We start from the raw sequence: 6,713 nt of genomic DNA, 5'->3' as shown, positions 1-6,713 counted from the left end.
TTTTTGGAATTGGCATACCCAATTCATATCAAACCACCATAAAGTTTGGGAAAAACTTTTCTGACCCTCAATTTTATAGGCCTGTGTTTTCATTTTGAGAAACAAAACACCCTCTTTCCATAGTATTCTGTGAATTGTACTCTCAAGGAACACTGCTTCTGCACTGAATAAAAAAATAAGGCAGCTTTTATCCAGTTTTGACAATTCATGAACGAAAAAATTATATGGAATTTTTACAAACTGTTTCAATCTTTTGTGAAAAATAAAAAAAAGGAAAAGGTAATCTGATCCTTTCAGATTGCTCTTCAATATGAAAATAAATGACCAAATGTTCCTTTTCTCTTTGTAAAGAAATGCTGGGTGAAATTGCTTTCTGAGTGTGTGACGCTGAACAAGAGAAAACCTGAACAATATTCTCAGCCAGTGCACATAGCAGAAGCTGAGGTTATCATCTCAGAGCCTCTTGTCATCTGTCTAATAGGAAATATTGAAATGCAGGAGAGTGTAAGGCAGTTGATATTTTGGGATGTGGGAGAACTACATTCAATTCCCTGGTGTGAAAAACCTGGAGTAGGATTGGTCAAAAGATTCTTAAAAATCCTGTGCCATCAGAAATGAACAGATATCTGGAAGATGGAAAGGGAAGACATGACTGCCAGCTAGCAAAAGCAACTTCACACATGCATGGACATCACTTGATTTCTGTGAACCCTGGAAAATTGGCAACTGAACTGAAATCACTAAAAACTTCGTGCTTCCAGAAAAGAGAAAGGTCTGTCTGTGGTATGTGATCGTTGATGGTTCCTTCAACACATCTGTCACTTCAGGGTGACCTAATCCACAAGTGATGGACATAGAAGTGTGAGGAAGAAATAAGGGGCAGCACTGCTTGCCAAAAAATTCTGATGAGTGCTGCCAAGTATGAAGCTGCTGCTTTCTACTGAGTCAGACCTTTATCTACTTCATAACTCCCAACACTGACTGGCAGTATCTGTATCGGTTGCTGAAAGGATTTTTTCCCCTCTCTGCTACCTGCGGATTGAACCTGGGAACATTGATAAGCAAAACAGATGCCCTTCCATTGAGCAGCCATCCCTCCGCTAGCTTACTCAAAACTCATTGGCACTTCAGCGCATTTCAAGTCAAAAGTGTATATTAGTATTAATTCTTCATTGCTTCATGAGCCTTTTTTTTGGGGGGGGGGGTCATATTTTTGTACAGCTCTTCTATAACTGCATTATATCCTGGCAAACTGTAAATAATTGATACTAAGTATATATTTTGTATGCATCTTTCCAGTTTTCTGATAAAGATCAGAAATTCATTTCTGAAGATCAGAAAACTGGAAAAATGCATACAAAATATATCAATTATTTACAGTTTGCCAGGCTATAATGCAGTTATAGAAGAGCATATGACCCCCTCCAAAAAAAAAGAAAAAGGTTCATGAAGCAATGAAGAATTGATACTAATATACACTTTTCTTTGAGTAAGTCCCAATGAACACAATGGGACTTACTTTGGAGTACATGTTAATGTAGGATATTGTGAATCTCTCTCTCTCTCTCTCTCTCTCTCTCTCTCTCTCTCTCTCTCTGGGTGTGTGTGTGTGTGTGTGTGTGTGTGTGTGTGTGTGCGTGTGTGTGTGTAAAAATACTGTCTCACAAACATTATTATCATGAAAATGCTATATCACAAACTTGTAAACCAGTCGGAAGTCAACTCAAGTTGTTAATACTAATTTATAAATTGATAACCGAGAATTTGCTAGTATAGCATCACTACCTTCACGACCACCCCACAAGTGATTTAGAATTTGAAGACTGGCCTGAAGACAAATTCAACATGACGTGATTTTTTAAAAGCTAAAAAATAAGATTTAATTCACGGTGAGCTGCTCCCTAAAAGTACAGGCATAATGGCCATTCACAATGCATATCCATCACGTACTTTGTAGGCAAGTATTCTTTTTTCCTCATGAACTCAAATGGGTGACCATGTGGGAAAACTTGTCAGTTTGCCATTGCACAAACATCAGTTGTAACATGAAAGTTGTAGTTAGTCTAGCACAGTAAATGGGAACAATTGTAAGTGAACCCATGTAGAATTGCAGGGGCTGCCATCACTCTAATGAGAAAATGTTTTTGAGGTAATATGAGCATGTCGTAGCAAATGCTTTCTGATAGTTCTCTGTAAAACAAGCCAGTTTGATATAGGTGTTGATTTATGAGGTCAGACTAATCCATGTGGATTATATTCTTCAAACTACATGAGCAGTCTCACCAATAAGTACTATGTGAGTTGTGGTGGATCCAAATTTACCAAAGCAACCAAACAAAGCATTATTTGGGACACAGGCCACAATCCACAGATGTGCTTATGCAGTAAACCCTTATGTTTCTCTACTATCAACTGCTGCCACCGCCAACACCATCACCTCCCACCATGAGACAAAACTGCTTTTGAAACTTCACTTTTCAAAAACAGGGAATGATCTAGTAAGATGGGCTGCTCTTTTAAAGAACAGTTGATGTTGTTTTTAAACAAAGACTTGTGAACACTATGGAGTGCAGTAAAGGACCTGATTTTATTGTCTTGCCTATCCTCCAAGGACTTCAGGAGCATCATCATCCCTTACACTTATATTCACAACAACCTGTAAAGTAGGCTAGGTTAAGATATAGTGATTGGTCCTAGATTATCCAGTAAGCTTTGTAGCTGAGTAGGAATGTGGCTGGGACACGTCTCGACAGTCCCAGTCCTGCACTTTAGCCACAGCTCCACATAACCTGACTTGCATTTGCCTTAACTAAAAGTTTTTGCCTGTTTTCAGAAGCCAGGTTAAGGTGAAATTATTTGAGCAAGAATTTGACCTGGGTAATGGCTAAATATCCTTTGACCACTGCTATTTTATCAGTTTTGATGGGTGTTTAGCTAACAGGGCATGATCCTAATGCACATGATGCAGTCACCTTGTTGAAGCCAGGCAGGTCTTGATCTGGTCAGTGGCAGGTTGACATACTGGCCCAAGTGTTCTGTGTACAACAGCTTGAGGTCCACCATGGAATAAGGGCAGAATGCAAATACAATAAATTAAAAGACCATAAAGGTGCAAATGAACTGAGTTTCTCCAGTCCAATACTATGAGTCATTGGCTACAGGTCAATGACTCAAGAACAAGTTTTACTGGATTCATTGGGAACTACTCTGAAGTAAGTGTGCATACGATTGCTGCCTTAGCCTGAAGCTGACAAGAGTAACAAACCCAGAGTAACAAACCCTACTCTAACAACAGTAGGGATTTCTTAGTATATTATTTCTAAGCCTGTAATGTAATCAAAAATAAATAAGGCAGTTCTGGGACAACAAATCTCATTAGCTGGATAAATGTACTTACTGTAAACTATTGTAATTTTCTATTGTATTATTGTATCTATTAATATTGTAATACTATTGTAATTTTCGGGACATCTGAATCAATTTCTACTTTTATGCTAATACTTATTCCACTTCTTACCATACAGTATAGTTCTTTCTTCCGAGGCAAGTGCATTCCTATTCATGTCTACTCAGAAGTAAGTCTCATTGTGTTCAAAGATGTGTATAGGACTGTAGCCTCAATCTCTTACAATCTGGCATATTTACTTGGAAATAGATCCAACTGTCTCTGGTGGAATTTACTCCAGGAGTCCAGATTAAGCATAGCCTGATAGCCCAAGCCTATGCATACTTTATCACAGGTAAGGCCTGGTGATTTTCAACAGGTGAATGTGCATAGGCTTGCAGCTGTGTAGCTTAAGCCTGTGCATGTTTACTCATAAGTAAATTCCACTGTATTCAGTGAACTGTACTCATTGGTAGGTAGAAATAGGATTCTGCCTGGGCAACCTGATCCAATGCGTGTTTAATTGAAAGTCTACTCCACTGGCAACCCAGTCCTCTTTCTTCCCCGTGCTGATACAGCAAAATTGGCTAATGATGCATCCTGTGGGGGAGGGGCAGTTGTGGAAGTCTCCTCTGGGTAAGGGAACACTCATTCCCTTACCTGAGAGTAAGCCACTGCAGTGTGGATGGATCTATTCAGACCTGCTCTTGTGAATTTGCTGGTGCAGGTCCATGTGGACTCATGCCATGGGTTTGGGTCTGTGAAGGGGCTAGGACCCAGCAACTACCAGTGCTGCCAACCCTACCCCCTTCCTGAACCCAATCCACCCTCCTCCTGACCTTGTCACCACCACGTTGCACCTTCCCCTATGCCATCCTGCCTCCCTAGCTGCCTTACCTCCATCGGTGGGTCTTTGTCAGTCCTCTGAGATGTGGGGGAATGCTGTGGGTTTTTATGAATACTGGAAGGCAGTTTGCACTGATGGAATGCTTGTTCCAACAGCTTGTTCCACCAGCGCTGTACCGCAACAGGACTTGGCTGTGAGTTCCGTGCAACTCACCCTCAAATGCCTGTATATACCCGTGTATAAGTCAGTCTCATAGATAAGTTAAGGGCAGGTTTTAAACCAAAAAGTCATGGAATTCACTATGTACTGTGGATACATCAAAGATAAAACTTAGGGGTGTATGAAAGTCTTTGAATTAGATATGGTAATATTGCCTGATTTTACCCGAGGCCAGTTCCTGAAGAAGGACTTACCAGTAATTGTTCTGAAACAGCTCTTCTCCAAACAGGAAGAGCGGTGAAGGAGATTGTGGCAGTTGTTGGCTTTGTGAGGAGTACAGTACATTCTTCCATAGCAGCAGCCCACACAAAGATTATAACTCCCATAAGCTCCTTCACCTTCCTTCCTGTTTGGAAAATAGCTCCCTTACTGTGGTGCTTTAGAACAAGGTAAAATAGCTCTTTTTCCCTTTCCCCGCATGCATCCTGCTTCTCAGTTGGCATTCCCATCTCCACCTCGCCAAGCAGCTGTTCTTAGGCCGAGGAAGCCTTACAGTATTGACCTGAGTACAAGTCAACCCATGTTTTCAGAGTCAATTTTAAGGCATACATTTTTTAACTATATATGGTAAATGCCTAGGATTTTGACCTTTAACACTTAAGGAAGGAAGAAAGAAAGAAAGAAAGAAAGAAAGAAAGAAAGAAAGAAAGAAAGAAAGAAAGAAAGAAAGAAAGATTGATTGATTGATTGATTGATTGATTGATTGATTGATTGATTGATTGCAGGTGTCATTTGAGCTCATAATAGTTGTGGAGGTTGTAGGCAAAATAATCACTCATGCATGGATTAAAAACAATTTAAACAAAAGATTCTACATTCTTCTCTTAAAATTGGCATACTGACATATAGCTGTTTTTCTTGATGTTTTTGAATAACAAGTATTTATAGCCGAGAAGCTATATGAGTTTGCCCCACTTTATTCTCACACCAACTTTCTGAAGTAGATTAGGCTGACTTGCCCATAACCCTTCCCAGTGACTTTTATGACTGAGCAGGGGATATGAATCCATGCCTCCATCCCACACAGTATCCACTACATCTCAATGAATGCTTTACGCAAAACCCTGTGGTCCAGATACAGAGCAAAAAAAAATCACACACACCATGTGTGAAACAGTTTATGAGTACGATGATACCAAAATTACCCTTCAGGCTTTACTGCATCTGCTGCTGCTACTCCTAGCTACAGAGTTGTGCAGAAAATTAAACACAGCTCTAAATGCTATTGCTGCCAGAATCCACATTTCAGGGGGAATGAGAGCTCACACATCTGGGTCATGCAGCTGGCAGCCAAACTGTGGGCTGTCAACGGGTGTCAGGAAAGAAATTGACCATTAGAAACATGATTGGATCATAAAGTGTATCTCAAAATTAAACATATGTCACTGTGTATTGAAATGAATCAACTGGTTGAGAGGAGAACAAAATTGCAGACCAAAGGCCCATTTTAGACCTCATTAAGATCAATGAGAAGATTCCCATTTGTTCAAAGAGTGATTTATTTTACCCAGAGTCTAACAACATCTACACAACACTTTATAATAACAATATGAGAATCATACTGTCTACTGTAAAGTTGCTCCGGAGGCCATTATTTAAAGGGAGAAAAAAGGCACCTAAGATCATAGGGATGGAGTTGTACCTTAGTGGTGTGTGCTGGCTTTGCATGTAGAAGATCCTTGTTTCAATGTCTCTTATCTCCAGGTGGACCCAGGACAGCCCCCTGTCTGATGCCCTGGATCAATATTTTAAGTCAGTGGAGACAGAATTGGGCTCTATGGATCATTGATCTGACTAAGTGAAAAGCAGATACATATATTAACAGCTCAGGCCTATTCATGTTTACTCAGAAGCAAGTCCCATTGTGTTCAATGGGGCTGACGCCCAAGAAAATATGCATAGTATTGCAGTCTAAATATGAACATTAAAGCTCTCTAGAGCTTTTTTATTCCTTCAAGTCCTCATGCTGTGTTTTCTATGAAATAGTAACAAGAAATTAAGTTCCAAATGAAATCTAATATCTTCTTGGTTCCATATCCTATGATATATCATCAGATTATCTTTCTGGAATTAATTTTTCTCACAGTGAGCTGCTGCTCAGGCACTTTTGATTAAAGAGAGGGACCAAAGTACCATTTGAGGGCAAACTATACAAAGGAATTATGAGCTACCGAACAAAGAAAAATGTCAAATATCTGCAGTAAGCCAGTTTATGTCTGAAAAGCTTATGGCAGGAGGTGGGGAGAATATCAAAGTTCTATC

Source organism: Tiliqua scincoides, chromosome 3 (assembly GCF_035046505.1).
Source record: "Tiliqua scincoides isolate rTilSci1 chromosome 3, rTilSci1.hap2, whole genome shotgun sequence".
In the NCBI taxonomy this organism is placed as follows: domain Eukaryota; kingdom Metazoa; phylum Chordata; class Lepidosauria; order Squamata; family Scincidae; genus Tiliqua; species Tiliqua scincoides.
Note: the sequence above shows the minus strand (reverse complement) of the source record.